The sequence below is a fragment of the Stegodyphus dumicola genome, chromosome 1 (assembly GCF_044657685.1).
Source record: "Stegodyphus dumicola isolate Sdum_Otavi_A_Nest chromosome 1, ASM4465768v1".
NCBI classification, from domain to species: domain Eukaryota; kingdom Metazoa; phylum Arthropoda; class Arachnida; order Araneae; family Eresidae; genus Stegodyphus; species Stegodyphus dumicola.
Window position 1 is genome coordinate 17,762,347 of NC_140768.1, and position 16,410 is coordinate 17,778,756.

At 33.3% G+C, this 16,410-nt stretch overlaps 1 protein-coding gene across 1 annotated transcript in view; it reads right to left on the reverse strand.

Moving 5' to 3' along the window:
- The window catches only part of LOC118181630 (uncharacterized), a 35,476-nt gene extending 19,629 nt beyond the window's left edge, over positions 1–15,847 (reverse strand). Inside the window, exon 1 of the mRNA XM_035350795.2 lies at positions 15,766–15,847. The gene's annotated coding sequence lies outside the window, so the exon portion shown is untranslated. The remainder of the gene's footprint in view (positions 1–15,765) is intronic.
- Between the last annotated feature and the right edge of the window lie 563 nt (positions 15,848–16,410).

Below are 16,410 nucleotides of genomic sequence, written 5' to 3' on the forward strand. Positions count from 1 at the left end.
AAAAATAAACCTAATGTCTCTACAAGTTGAACTAAACGTATAAAAACCGTAACCAAAATATAAAAACAGTATTTTTTAACATTTTTTTTAAAACAAAAAATGCACAATTTACTGACATATAAGAATAAAAAAAACTGGGCTCACCGAGCTGGGTAACATAGAAGGTGTACTTTTGATACGGAAATTTGCGACCAAAACGAGGCGCCCAACTACATGTTATGTTCACACATTAAGTTATTTTGAAGCAGGAAACATGAAAAAGGAGCAATGCCCTGGCCGGAACTCGAACTTTGGACCTCTCGAATACGCGCCAAGTGTGCTCACCATTACACCACGAAGGCATGCTAAGATGACTGGAGAAATATCTTATATACTTCCCCCTTTTAAAGGGCGACTGGGGATAGGGGATTCAGACGCCAAATCCTTGTGGTGGAGAATCATCCATCATTTTTTAGTTCGGGCGCCACTGTAGAGAGATTAGGCTATTTCGAAGCAGGAGAAATGAAAAGTTAGCCATGCCTTCGCCAGGACTCAAACCTCGAACCTCTCGAATTCGCCATTACACCACGAAGGCTTGCTAAGAATGCTGAAAAAATACCTTATAGTTATAGCAATCGCATATACGAAATTTCAGCATTCTAAGGCTACTCTTTTTGAATTATGCGAGACAGATACGTACGTGTTCAGACGTTACGAAAAAAAAAAATCTTTTCTGAATCCATTTTAAATCGATTTTACAATTGGTAAAAGGTATTCCTTATTATGTCCGTAGGTACAGATGTTGTAGAGTCATTACGAATTTTTGAAGCAGGAGATGTGTAAAATGTGCTATGTCCTCGCCGGGACTCGAACCTGGACCTCTCGAATACAAGCCGAGTGTGCTACCGTAAGGCATGCAGAAAGTAGGGAGAAAAATACCCCCTTTTAAAGGGTGACTGGGGATTAGGGAACCCAATGCCCAATCCTGGTGGTGAAGAATTATCCCCCATCATCTTTTAGTTCGGGCGCCACTGTAGAGACATTAAGTTATTTTTGAAATAGGAAATATGAAAAATGAGCAATACCCTCGCCAGGACTCGATCCTGGATATCTCGAATATGCGCCGAGTGGGCTGCATTTACACCATGAAGGCATTTAGAAAGGATGGAGAAAATACCTTATAATGCCATGCTAGAACGAAATAAGGATATAAGGATTCATAAGGATCATAAGGCTATAAGGATTCGAAAGCGATCAAAATGGATATTTTTATTGAAATAAGATACTCAAAACTTTAAGCGATTACAATAATTTCGTGCAAGCATGCTAAAAAAAATCTGATGTGTACACCACATGACTTCCTTGTACGGAATATTAAATTATATGCATTTTTTCTTGAATTTCGTTTAAATTGATTGGATTGAATTAAATCTACTTCGTGGACAGCGCATAAACCACAATAGAATAAATGCACTCTTTAAAATTCACTATATTTGTTTACTATAACGACACTCTGAATGCACAAAATTTATATCATTTGAAGAATTATCTTATCGTTGCCACATGTTGTATTCAAATACTATAATAAAGCTAGAATGATGTATGAAAGAAATTAAGGAAACAAAACAGAAAAAAAAAAACAGTTTTTCACAGACGATTGAGTATTTCTCATTCAATTAATTCAGTTCTCAATTCGCGACAAGGCAAAAATACATAAAAACTCAAAATATCTGTATTAAAAATTACGAAGTAAATCTCAAACACTTATTTCCTCGAAAAAATTCCAGAAAGGATTAAGCATGATTTAATTCGCAATAATAAATGAAGGCGTTATTTTTGTTGTTGCGAAGCTTAGTCTCTCCAGATTGGCAACAAATCTACAATTCTGCTGTTTCAAATGTAAACAAATATGTCCGCCATGTTATTTAAAATTTAACCACACTTAAACAGCTTTTAAATTGTTGATAATTGTACAAATATTGCTTCCAGAATTACGAAAGGCATAGAAACCTTAACCGGAAGATAAGAACAATATAATTCAATCATTTTTAAAGCAAAAAATGTACAATTTACAAACATATAAGAGTAAACAAACTGAGATTACTGAGCCGAGTAACAGAGTGGATATATATATAAATATATTTATATACGTTTGGTGCGGCCGATTGCAACCAAAATACGAGGTGCACATTTACATGTTATAGCAGTCCTATATACAAAATTTCAACGTTCTGAGGCTACTCGTTTTTGAGTTATGCGAGATACGTACGTACGCACGAAGGTACGTACGTACGTACATGCGTTCGTACAGACGCCACGAAAAATTCTCTTCAGAATTCATTTTAAAGCAGTTTTATAATTTTTTTTGGAGGAAACGAGTCTTTTATTCTGCCCTTACGTACAGATATCACGCAAAAACATCGTTAAATTGCATTCGATAGCGGTCAAAATGGATATTTTCGTTAAAGTACGTTGCCTGAAACTTTTCGCGATTACAATACTTCCTTTTTACTTCGTACAAGGAAGTAAAAAGGACTGTTTAAACGTTTAATAATATGACATTTTTAAAAATAACAATAACAATTAAGAACATAGAACACAGGACCGAAAGAAAAATATCTCAGTTCCATTGATCCTGGTTACCAGTTTTCATATGTATTTATCTGTGAATTTAAATGGATTCTAAAAGTCAATTCCAATTCACTTCATTGCTAAGATAACGCTGATAGAATAAAATCGTCATCGAAGATAGAAAACCCTGATTTGTCGTGCACCGGATAAAACGCTTCATGGAAGCTACGTATTTATGTTTTGTTACATATTGAGAATTGTATATTTTTGCCAGACCACTGGGAAGCTTGTTAAATATCGGTACTTGTCTGTTGTCGGGACCGGATCTAGAAATGTATGTGTGTATGCATGTATGTACATATGTATGTGGTACCTAATGTTGCATGTTATCTACCACTTTTCGTTATTTATTTATTTCTCCACTAAAATGCTATTTTTAAATATGAAAATACAATTGATTAAGAATGATTAAATGGAATTCATTCCATTAATTAACCTAATAACCTGTTAAATTTTTAATTTCCTTAAATTTATATTCTTCCAATTTTACTAAACATTACTGGGTTTTAAAAGGGCCGTTTCTACGAGTCGTTCGGTCATACACATTACGAATGTCATGCAGCATGGCCAAAAAATATCACTTGCTTTAACCACGGCGTTTCTGTGAGATAACATGGCATTCCAAACTTTATTAGTTCAATAATTCAATAAAGCTTCATAAAATCAAAAAAAATCGATAACAAGTGCTATTCGAAAGTGCTATAAAACGGAGGGGGGAAAATAATTAAAACAAAAATCTGAAAGATTTCAGATTCTATATTATGTCCAAGGGGGCATTTTTTTCATTTACACATACATGCACTTTTGAGAGCATTTGGGCTAACGATCCTTTGGGATAAATATTTAAAAACTTTAGAATTTCCGATAAACAGTCTCGCGCGCCGGAGATAAAAATATTTTATTCTGTACAGTGTGTTGCCACTGTTCGCTTTGAAATCGTTGAGTTTCTGCATAAAAAATTCGTTAATGTTTAAAAAATATGAAATAGACGATAAAAAATTCGAAATTCAAGATTCGTGCTTCCAGGTGCCTATATTTGGGTGGAGGACTAAGTTATTCAAAATTTGATAGTTCTAGGTATCGTTGTTTTTCACAGTTTCACATACCTACATTCATGCCGATTCTTCATTATTTAATTTCGTTAAGTATAATACAGGGCGATAACATTTGGTGGCAACAATTCAAAAAGTGATACAGCCGTTTATAGTAATTCGACGCAAAATGCAATTTCAAGACTAATAGCACCACCGAGCTAACGCACCTTTGGGCTAACAATAACCAATTTTAGTGGCACCATATAAAAAATAAATAGATAGAAGCGGTAGATCGCACATTTCATCAGTACCGAAAATTGTGTGTGTTACATCTATGCGTTCTGACTTGAATTTCGATGTTCGAATTTTCAGTGTGCGAGGATGAGTTGAATTTGCTAGGAAAAAAAGAAGCCAATGCAGTTTTTTTTTGGGGGGGGGCGTGTCATAAGAGAGGAATGAAAGAGCATCGCGTGATGAGGTCTGTACCGAAGAATAGCTGGGTTGAAAGAAGTAAATTAAACGTGTTTCCGATTTTAATGCTGACGAATATGTGGATACAAAAGGCCATCCTTGATTTCATTTCTGTTCAGATCGATGTCTTGGAGAAATAAAAATAATGATTTTAAAAAATAGATGAATTTTTTTTTTATGAATACAGAGGCTGTTCACACATTTTTTAGACGAAGTATATTGTATTCACAAAACTAAATTACATAAAATTATTGTGTTTTAAATGTTCTGTTTGACATCCCTTATTCTGAACTATCTTTTGACACCGCAATTTCCAGGATAATAATGCCTTTTGAAGTGGCGGAAGAGGTATTCTATCCCATTCCTCCCGAACAGCTTTTCAGAGTCCTGATAGGGTTTTTGGACAATGTTTGGATAATGCAGTTTTTAAAAGTCCGAAAGCACAAAAATCCATAGGTGACACATCGGGAGATTGAGTAGGGATATCAGTGAAGGGTATGGCCTTGATACCAGTTTTTTGTTCCATTTCTTTCAGGAAATTTACAGTGGATTTTGATGTGTGACTGCTAGCTTTGTCCTGATGGAGTCTCACAGAAGGATGGCACTGCGGGTAAAGCGATGGTATTTCAGTCAGAAACATTGGCGATAAAATATGTTCCTGATAGTATTTGGAGTTAATCTTGACATTTTTTTGCACTCTCTTTATTTTTAACTTGCCATTATAAGAAAAACCAGCATTCATCATGAATCCCTTAGAAAAACTTTCTTTCGATTCTTTGAACCATGTACTTAAATTTTTGTCTCCCCTTTTATGATAATAAATGGCTCTATTTTTGTTACAAGCATTTAAATACACCCATGCTTCATCTATTGTGACAATTGTTTTCTATTTTTCTTTGGATAAGTGTTTCTCATATATAATTCTACAGCGTGTCCTGCTTTGAGCGATATGCTTTGGAAGAAGACGATGTACATTGCGTTTATTCGCTTTCTTAAGATTTAAATCAACGTTTATCATTTTGTTTACGGTGGACACCGAACATTTTAATGATTTTGCAACTGTCCTTTGACTAGGGGAATTTTCTTTTAACATTAAACAACGTACTTTTGCAATAGTCGACGATGTCCGTTTTTTCCTTGGATACTTGTTTGGAATTTTTGTCCCACTTGAGGCTCTAATTGACGTTTTTGTCCTTTCTTGTTGATGATATTAACTACCGACGCTTTAGATATCACAAAACTATGACTCTCACATCGTTTTTGAATAACGGAGTATGCATATTTCTCTTCGGAAAGTGCGTCAATGTAGCCTTCGAACCACTTTTTTGTTAAATTCGCCATTTTTAATAAAAACAAAACTTTCAAGCCACAGATGATAATTTTGACTTTTTAAAAACACATTACAATTGAAATTACTTCTTTTGCAGCAAACGATTTTTTATTACCGCTTACCAAAATCGTCTAAAAAATGTGCGAACAGCCTCTATAGGATAATTTGCATTGCTACTTTTCCATTATGCACATGCCAAGCTTTTTGGCGACTGTGAAAGAGAAGCCAAACACATGCCGAGATTCAGAGACAATGCCATTTTGGAAGCAAACCACTTGTGTATATGTAAGTTTCAAGATTAGCTTTCAAAATTTTAGCTCCTGAGTGTTGTTAATTGAATTGATGGTCTATATTTATTAATATCTCCTTTTTTTTTATTAAACTTACTGGATTCCTTCTTTCACAGTTCTTAAATCAGAGTCAATCAAAATTAATTCGCAGCTATTTTCTGATTTCTTTTTAAAATTTTTAATTTTTAGTAATTTTTTAATTTTATAAATGTTTCATAAAAACATTTTAAATTATAACCTATGAAATTTTTGCCATCATTTTAAAATAGATGTATTTCTAGGTACACATGCAAAAAAATTATAATTTTTTATTTAAAATTTCCGAAGATATATATGAATTCATATATTGGCGCGTTTTAAAATTTGACATATTTGTCATAAGCGATAACAATGCCAAATCTGGTTTATGCACTTTGTTAAAAATTATTTGAAAGAATGAATGACGCATCTTTTATTTCGTTCGTGTACAGTAAAATGGAAAGGAAAATCGCTTACCATAAATTAAGAATTTCGCAAGTACAACTATAAGGACTACTATTGGTACAAACTATAAGGAGTGCGCCAAGATAAATTTCGAAATTTCTTTGCAGGTTTCGAAACGAATTTTACAAAATTTAATATGTAGACGTAATTCGAATCGTGGAATCGCAATATCCAAAACGATCGGTACGCCATTTCAGAAAAAGGTCCGATTTTATGTCAAATACCTATATTAGGACAATGCTATATCTAATATATATATATATATTTAAAGTCGCGCTTTCGAGACATAAAAAATGCAAGTTAAATTTCATCAATCGGCCTAGTAGAACGGAAGATACAGAATTGTCCCCTTTTTTTTGTGTGTGTGTGCAAGGTATACATACATACATGAAAGCATGCATAAATACATACGTACATACCTATATGCAAACATTTGTGAATCCGGTCCACATAGGAGAAAAGTATCACAAAATATCAAAAATAAACTGCTTTTCCTGTTGATAATATTCGAGCCAGAAACTTTTTATTTGCTAACTACATCTGCTATACTACACCGCTAGGAACTATGATAGGAATGCCTTTTATTTACCTCTTTTTTCATCTTTAATGATATTGATAAGAAAACTCTCTATTGTACGAATATTTGTAGAAATATTATAATTAACAAAGTATATTTCTAACGCCATATATTACGTACTTCGGGTAGAGAATTATTTACCTTTTAAACTTTTTAAAATTATGGTAATGCTCAAACTTTTATTAATTTTACTTCTTATGGGCTGTGAGTTGGAAACTTGCTGTTTATCATTTCAATAAAATAAGAAAATTAATTTAAAAATCCCATACTGTTTTAATATTAAAAGCTAAGTGTTAGATTCCTCCAAAATAAATAAATAATAAAAAAAAGTTACTTTACGAAATGTACAATAAAATTAAAATAATGCAAATCTCACCCCAATAGTATTCCTTGTCAAATTTTGGTGTTCATCAATTTATCTTCTTTGTAACTACAACTAATTCATCTTCTCTGAGCTAATCTACTTATTGTGTATGAATTTAGTATTTAAACAATGATATGAATGTAATAGCTAATTTGCTTTGTCTCTTGCTATTTTGTCTCGTGTTTGCTAAAACTATAGATATCTATATTACTGAAAACGTTAGTAAAAGAGCTTTAGGCAAATTAGAAGATGTTTCTTTTAATACCATTATTTCCCATTTAAATACTTTATACAAATGCGACATTTTTTCTATTATCTTAAAAACTCCAAATTTCAGGTAAACCTGCAAGTCTTAATTTTATACAGATTAATTTTCCAGCAATTTAAATTGATGAATGTTTTGCCACTGCATGCGATATGCAATTTCTACTATCTCGAGAAAAGATGATATCTATTTCTTAACAACTGATGACAGCGATGGCAACATCTGAGAAAAACTAGAGGATTTGAGACTGGAGATCAATAATTTCGTTTCAGTTCTTGTATTAAACTTCACAAACACAAGACTACTTCACTTATTGACTTTGGATATCAGTTCATTGCAAAACATAACTCATAATTTATGCGCGAAATCCTGTTTCATATCTTATCAGCATATTTCTTTAGTCAGGAAGTCAAGCAGAATTTATGTGTTATGTTGGCAACTGAATGGTAAAATCAAAATGGTAACGGGTTAAAATGATAAATAGAAAAATCAGCAGTTTAAAAAACTGCAAATATTCATACTTGAAATTTTTTAGAATTCCTTTAATTCTGATTGAAAAATTCTTAGATATTAATAACTGTTGAACTTATATAAAAGCTTTCGAGGTTTCTTGCATACAGTGTCTCACAAAAGTGATGGGACACTTGTGCTTTACAAAAAGAAACTGTAATAAAATAAATTAAAAAAACATGTAAACAATTTTTGTGGGTGTGTTTCATACTTAAATTTAGTAACAATTATTAAATAACATACATTTTTTCAAAATATTAAAATATTAATTTAATAAAAGTACAATTGTTTAGAACGGAGCAAAAAATGGCTCACATAAGTGATAGGACACCATTAGATACTACTACGTACTACAATAAAAATATTTTTGGGGTTTTTATTTTTACTCAAAAACAATTGGCAATAATTTATAAAATCGTTTGCAGTATTTCTCTCCAGTTTGTTTTGGAATTTTTGTGTATTTTATCTCTGTGCAGCCATGAATGCTAAACGAAAAGAAACTTTGTCTGAAATTCGAAAATTAGTTATTAATTTGCATATTGAACGTGGAAAATCTATTAGAGAAACTGCTGAAACAGTTAACTTGCGTTATTCAACAGTCTTCAATATCATTAAATGATATAAAAAGAATCATATGATTCAGGATAAAAAAAGACCTGGCCGACCATCAAAACTATCCAATGGAATAAAGCGAATTATTGTTCGAAATGTTAAAAAAAATCCAAGAATGAGTGCTCCTAAAGTTGCTGCTGATTTACAAGCATTATATGGAGTAATTGTTAACCCTGAGACTATTAGAAGAGTAATTCGATCTGCTGGATATCACGGTAGAGCAGACAGGAAAAAATTCTTCGTAAGTGAAAAGAATAGAAAACTCAGACTGGCTTTCGCAAAATCTAGCATAAATAGGAATTCTGATTACTGGAATGAAGTTATATTTGCTGATGAGAGTAAATTTAATATATTTGGTTCTGACGGTATAGTCTTGGTGTGGAGAAAGCCCAGGGAAGAATTTCGCAAGGAGGAGTTATGGTATGGGGGTGTATGCCGTCCGATGAAGTTGGTAATCTTGTTTTTATTGACAGTATAATGGATCAGTACAAGTATACTGACATTTTAAATCAAAATTTAAAATCTTCAGCACGAAAATTGAACCTTCATAACGATTTTAAGTTCTGCCAAGACAATGACCCCAAGCACATTGCTTTGAACGTTAGACTCTGGCTGCTGTATAACTATCCTGAAATAATAAAAACACCACCACAATCTCCAGACTTAAATCCCATAGAGAATATTTGGCAAGAATTGGAATCAAGAATTCGCAAACACACCATTTCTTCAAAACAACAATTAAAATAGGTGCTTCAAGAAGAATGGAGTAAAATCCCTCCAGAAATCACAAAACAAATTAGTCGAATCCATCCCAAGAAGATTAAATCATGTTTTAAAAGTAAAAGGAAATCCAACAAAATATTAAAACCTTTTAAAAAGTAAAATGTTTGGATAAATATGTGATGGAAAAGTAAATGTCTCATCACTTATGTGAGCCATTTTTTGCTCCGTTCTCAACAATTGTATCTTTATTAAATTAATATTTTAATATTTTGAGAAAATGTATGTTATGTAATAATTGTTACTAAATTTAAGTATGAAACACAGCCACAAAACATTTTTACATGTTACTTTAATTTATTTTACTACAGTTTCCTTTTGTAAAGCACAAGTGTCCCATGACTTTTGTGAGACACTGTATATAATGTAAAACGCGATCCGTGTTTCTTTGGAAAATCTTTCATAAACAATGTTAAAAAAAAGGACAATGTTCAATTTGCAAGTTTTCGGTTTAAACTGTTATAGTTTTAATAAGATTTTTAATCATTTCAATCATAGAATTTAAAGGAATATTCTTGTGGGAGAAATGTTTTCCTTATACTTGTACCTTAAAAAGTGCGTTATTATTGTAATGTATATAACACACTATTCTCTTCAGAATGAGTATTGTTTAGAATGCAATAGGAAAGAAGGACATTTATCTGTTTCCTTGTGATGACATTAGGGCAAAAATCCTAAGTTCCATCAATTTAGATATTTTGTATGCTGAATTTTACTAATACAAAATTATGCTAGAGAATTGAAATTCTGTAAAATGGGTTGCCTGGACGCGGATTCGTAATAGATTGAATGCACACAGAACCGATGATAGCTTGATAAAATTTATTTTAATTAAAAGAAACAACTCACAGTTCTGGAACTTGCCACAAAAATACTCGTACAGCTCTGCACAGTACAGTACAATCAGTAGTTGCGCTTCAGACTACTAACAGCGGTAAACACAACGCAGTGCAAAGCACATATAAAAGGCGAAGCTTTCACGGATATCTCAACTCCCCGAAGTCGCTCTGGACTAACAACTACCTCTCCCAAACTGATGGTCTCTTCGGTTTTATGTAGTTTTCCGCCCGGCCGCCAAGAAATCTCTAGTACTTCTCGAAATTACTGGAAGGCATATGAGTGCCGAAAACTGTGTTGAAAAATACCCCAAACGATTTTCGGTATCAAAGTTAGAGGGAGCTTCTCTTCTTAAAAACGAATGTTAGGTTTGTTTACGATGTTGAAATAAAAAAAACCACAGACGGCTTCCCGGTTTTGGTTTGGTTTGGTTTATTTAATTATGGCAAAGCACACTAGGGATATCTGCCTAAGGAGAGATGCCTTCATGGAAGACTTTCTAAGGGAACTGGCTCGTATACACGTTACACATGGGCAAATCACGAAACGCCCATGTAGCCAGCCCGTTCGCGGGATTCGAACCTCGGACCGAACTACCAGTGTTCAGCGACTTTACCTCTCGGCCGTTGTTTTGACTTTTATATTATATTTTTACATCATTGAAGAACTAAAACAGTATCAAAACAATAAAAATTCGCTACGCCTAAGTTTCCGCTGTATTTAAAAATTGTAAAAATGAACTTTAATTTGACAGATTTAGCTTTGCTTTCACCTCAGCGAGAAACCCTTACCCTGACAACTGCTAGTTCATCTTTTTCAGAGCTGGAAAGTTTCCACTTCTTTATAAGGTTTTCGTTTCTGAAATTGGTAATTAATCATCAACAGTCCCACTGAGCGAGCTGGTAGTTCTTTGCCTTGAGTGGAAACTGTTTGCGTTTTCATAATTCATTGGATGTGTGAATAAAGCATTGTTTCCGCAAGATTAATGGAGATTGAATATTACATTTCCTTCGCAGGAAAAGGAAATGAGACCAGCCTAGAGTATGTATGAATACTTAATTTTTCTCATCTGTTGAGATCGAGAGCAACACAACATTTTTACATTTCTAAATATGAAAAATCAAGAAACAGTACTCATAAGAAAATTCTCCGCGTGTCAGTAAAGATTTGGACTTGAATTTACAAAAATTCTAGGTTTTAAGAATATAAAAAACAAAAAGCGATAAAAACCGAATTAAAAAAATTTAAGGTCGGATAAAACCTGCTTCTTCAGAACCTTTAGTAGTACAATACTGCTTGTTTTACTTATTGGCCCAAAGGGGCATTATCCCAGAAGGCCTATTATTCTCGAAACGGTATTTTGCGTTGGTTCACTATAAATGTCCGTTTTACTTTTCAGATTGTTGCCACCAAATTATACTTAATGAAATTAAATAATGAAATTATTTAATTTCAATAAATAATGAATAAATAATTTAAATAATGAAATTAATTATTTAATGAAATTAAATAATGAAGAATATTCATGAATGTATGTAAGTCTCTCTCGAAAAAACAACGATACCTAGAGCCATCAGGTTTTTAATAACGTAATCCTTCTGCGAATATGGGCATCTGGAAGCCAGAATTTGAAATTTGGAATTTGTTTTATTATCGAATTCATATTTTGTAAGCTTCCACCCGTATATGGCACACGGAAGCCCAAATTTGCTTTATTGTCCATTTCTTATTTTGTAAAACTTTGACGAATTTTTCATTAACAAACTCAACGATTTCAAAGCGAGCTGTGGCAACACTGTACGGAAAGAAGCATATTTATCTCCAGCGCGCGAGACTGTCCATCGGAAATTCTAAAGACATGCTGTTTTTAAATATTTTAGTCCAAAGGGGCGTTAGCCCAACTGCTCTCGAAACTTGTATGTGTGTGTAAATGGGAAAAAAAAAAAAAAAAAAAAAAAAAAAAAAAAAAAAACCTTTGTGAGTAATATAAAATCTGAAAGCTTTCGGGTTTTATTTTACCCTTTTTTTCTTCTAATTTTTGTCACTAATTTTTTGTTTGTCATTTAATTCCTACGGCGCATCTTTTTGTAATAATAATACTGTTTAGATTTTTATTAAGGGCGTCCAGTAAACATCTGCATTTTGTTCCAATAACTTGGTTCAAAAGTTAATAAGTTTAACTATTCCAGGTTAACAGTATGTATCCGGTATATTATAATTAAAGTGTCAAACGGTAAATCATTGCCGAATGCCAGCGTTACGTCATTAAGTCGTTGCACGGAAGAATCACATTGCGCAAAGTTAACTGTCTATGGAAAAACGGATTATCTTATCTAATAGTCCAGATTAAGAAAGTATGTATAACTTATAGCAAACCTAAATATTATGATAATTAAAAGAGAAAAACGAAGCAAATGTTAATTGAAATGATTTCTGTTACTGCTGAAAATGTAGGTGCGTGATACAATTATATATATTGTTTTAAATAGCTGGTGTATTTTGCTTGGGACCAAGTAAGACACAGCTCATTAAATATTTCACAATAAAAGAATGCAAAGTTGTTCAATACGCCTTACAAAGTGTTCTTTCCTATCTTCATTTGGATCAATCTCCATTAAATTAAACAGTTCCTGTATTCGTTTTAACTATTCATGTTAACTTTTTGTACATTAAATGGGTTCTTTACCTTTTTCACTATCTCTGCTTTCATCATCGGCTAGTTGTTATAAGATCATGCAATTCTTTTCATTTCATGATCGTCATTCTCGGCTAAATCTTTAATTTCTCTTTCTTGCATATGTAAAATTCCTTCGCCATCTATTGCTTTTGTGCTGTTGTTATTGTTGCTAATCCTCAAGTCCAGCTTCTGCTAGACGAGATCCATGAGTTTATTCAATTCAAAAAATCACAGACTAGCATAGGAAACATAACCAGGTCGTTGTAGGACAAACCCAGACACCTAAGAATGTGTGCTGGAGAAGCCTGCCTCATTGTTACATTTCTGACAAATCGGGTGTGTTTTGTGACCTCTCTGGAAGGCAAGGCTTCTTAAATGGCCACTAAGAAAGCGGGAGAGTGCTGTCTGGGTGCATCTGTCATAGTTCATAGCGAGGGATCCACCAACGGATTCAACCCGGTATCAAGAGTGTGCCGGAGACACAAGCCAAGTCATTTTATCAGCATGTTTTCTGGAAGAATACAGCTCAAGGTAAGTCAGACAATTAGAAGTAGCCAGAGCTTCCTCGGCATCCTTCTTTGCCAGGGCTTTTGCCTCTTCATTTCCCCACATGGGGGGGGGAATTGCTTTTGCAATTTGTACGATTTCCTAGGCTGCATTTTCAATCGATGGAAATCCTTTAAAATTGATGACAACTTCTGAAGCGCTGATGTCAGCAGTCACTGTTTATGAATTCACTTGTTCCTCCTCAGCGTCTTATGTTAAATTTCTTCAAGAATGCTATTTGTGTGCCGTGCTTTCCTTCGTCTAATGCTTTATATGCAGAGATGCATACATGCCCGATATAACAGGCTTTGAATGCTTTTATGACTCCTTGGTCCATTGATTGGATTAACCTCTTAACAGTTTTCCCCGAGCACCGTTTGTGTGCCACGAAAGGGGACCTTTCTGATTTGCTCTCACACCACTCGAGCAATATTTTTCCTACACCAATCCACTGTTTTGCCAGGCTTTTTCCATTTTTTTACTTTGTTTCTAATAAATCTCTGAGGTAATCCAGGACAGACTGGACTGTAAAACCAGTTCGAGGACAGGTTTTTACTGCTTTTCGTTTTGGCTCCCTTTAGGCGATTAGGCTCGAAAAGGAATGATAGCGGAAAATGCGCCAGAAAAAAAGAAAATCTGAAAGGTTTCGGATTTTAAATTACGTCCAAAGGGGCTTTTTTTTTAACATTTTGTGTGTTACCTTTATTTAATAAATATCATGCTCTTCGTACTTAAACCATTAAATTCAGTTCAACAGTGATATCGCTAAATAGTTTTAAAATGAGCGTATCTTTAGAATTTTCGATACAAAGTCTCGCGCGCTGAAGATGAAAATGTTTTGTTTTATTTTCCGTACAGTTTTGCCATTGCTCTTTTTGAAATCGTTGAGTTTGTTAATCAAACATTCATTGAAGTGTTGCGAAATATGAAATCGATAATAAAACAAATTTCAAATTCAAATTAGGGCTTCCATATATGCCCATATTCTATGCAAGATTACGTTATTCAAATTTTGATGACCGTAGGTACCGTTGTTTTATCACAATGCGAGAAACATACATGCATTCACGCGGATTCTTAATTATTTAATTTCTTTAAATTTAATACAAGCCGATAATATTTGGGGGCAACAATCTGAAAAGTGAAACAACGCTTATCATGAATCGACGTAAAATGCCAAAACGAAATTAATAGACCTTTTGGCAAATTGCCTCTTTGGACTAAAAAAAGATATTTTTGTTCCGATTGGGATATTGGATTCTGGTTATCTCATGTTTTAAAATATATCATATGAGAGTTGAATTTTGAAAAGAAATAAAAAATGTAAGCATTTAACAAACACGTTTTTTTTTTTTTTTTTTTTTTCCCCATCTCCTGTTAAGTGTTCTTTTTGGTTTTGCGCTGTCGTCAGAAAAAAGCCAACTTTAAGTAAAAATGTCTTATTTTCGCCGTTATTAACAATTATATTAAATTAATAAATGCAATACTTGAAACAGTTTTGACTGTTGGTTCGAATTCATGTAATCTATTTGAATTCAAAATTGTGCATAAAAATATGCTTATTTTTGGTCACAACATGCCAAAAAAAAATACGCACGTATAACAGTACCTTTCAATTTATCAAGCAAAGCAGTAATAACAAATTTTGAAAAACCAATTTTGGTCAAGAAAACATCTTGCGCAATATGCTGCAAAATAAGTAAAAAATAAAAATTGTAGAAAGCTCGCCTAAAAGTTACCAAGAGCTGCTGCTCCAAAAGGTTTAAGACGTTTTCAAAAATTAATACACATGAAAAGCAAATCATTAGACATGTAAAACATAAATACAATAAAATTAAAAAACAGAAAAAGTTAAAAAGTAAGCGGAAAATGGTAAATTAGCCCAATTCGACATCCAAACAGGCTTTTCAAGGGAAATTTCATTTATTTGAACGTCGAATGAAGCTAACCCCATTACGCGTTTCGCCGAAACAGACAATTGAAACTTTTTCGCTAAAAAAATTTTTTTTGACAAAGTGTCTTGGAAATTTTAATAGTCTCAATTCTCTGTTCCAATTTCCCGACGCGTCCGCTCAGAATGACACATTAAGGTGTTAAAATATGTTAATCAAAATCAAACTTTTTAAATCTAGTCTAAAATTAAAATCAAAACGAAAATAAATAGCGATGAGCTATTAGTCCTAAAAATACAAATACATTCGGGCTGGGCCTGCAAGCTTAAAGATTAACAAATTTATTTTTTAAAAAATAGATTTTATAAAACTGTAAGAAAACCTGTAGTTAATAATCAATATAAAATAAAAAATTGAGAAAAGAACAAACTCAGTGGGTCTTGCTAAGACCAAGAAAAAGTTGTAACAAAAGAAACAAAAAACTGACCTTTGGCGATGTAAAGCTGTCCCTCTGAAAACATGCAGAAAAATGGCTGCTAACTTCTAGCGTCTTATTTTGGATGACGTACGTAGGGGGGAGCGAAGTGTAGTGGGCGTTTAGCCAATGCGAAGTGATTTTCGTTATCTGTAACTCGTCTCCTATTATCGGAGGGGGCCGGAAACCTCGGAAACCGTGAAAAGATCTCAAAAAATGGCGCTTGGCTTGTAAGGATGGAAAAAATTTTTTCGAAGTGAAAATGGCAAATTCAGCTAAAACTATAAAAACTTGGCCATTAAAGCATGAGAAAAAGGAAAAAACAGTAATTTGTTAAAAAAGTCGTAATTCTTCAAGCTAGCGGGCGATCAAGCTACTATGAAAAATGAAAAAAGTCCTAACCTTTCAATATTAAAGTACCTTTCAATATTATATAACTGTATAACTGCGCATGCATAACAGTGCATGTATAACTGTTATTTACCCTGCGCATGCATAACTGTGAACACAATGTATGAATACTGTAATACAATTTAACTTCCTGTACGAATAAGCATCAACATCAATGTAAATATCTACTGCCCATGTATGACTAACGCATTGCGTTTTGTTCCGCATGTTGAAGGTAATGTGCGTAGGTGCGTTCATGTTAAACAT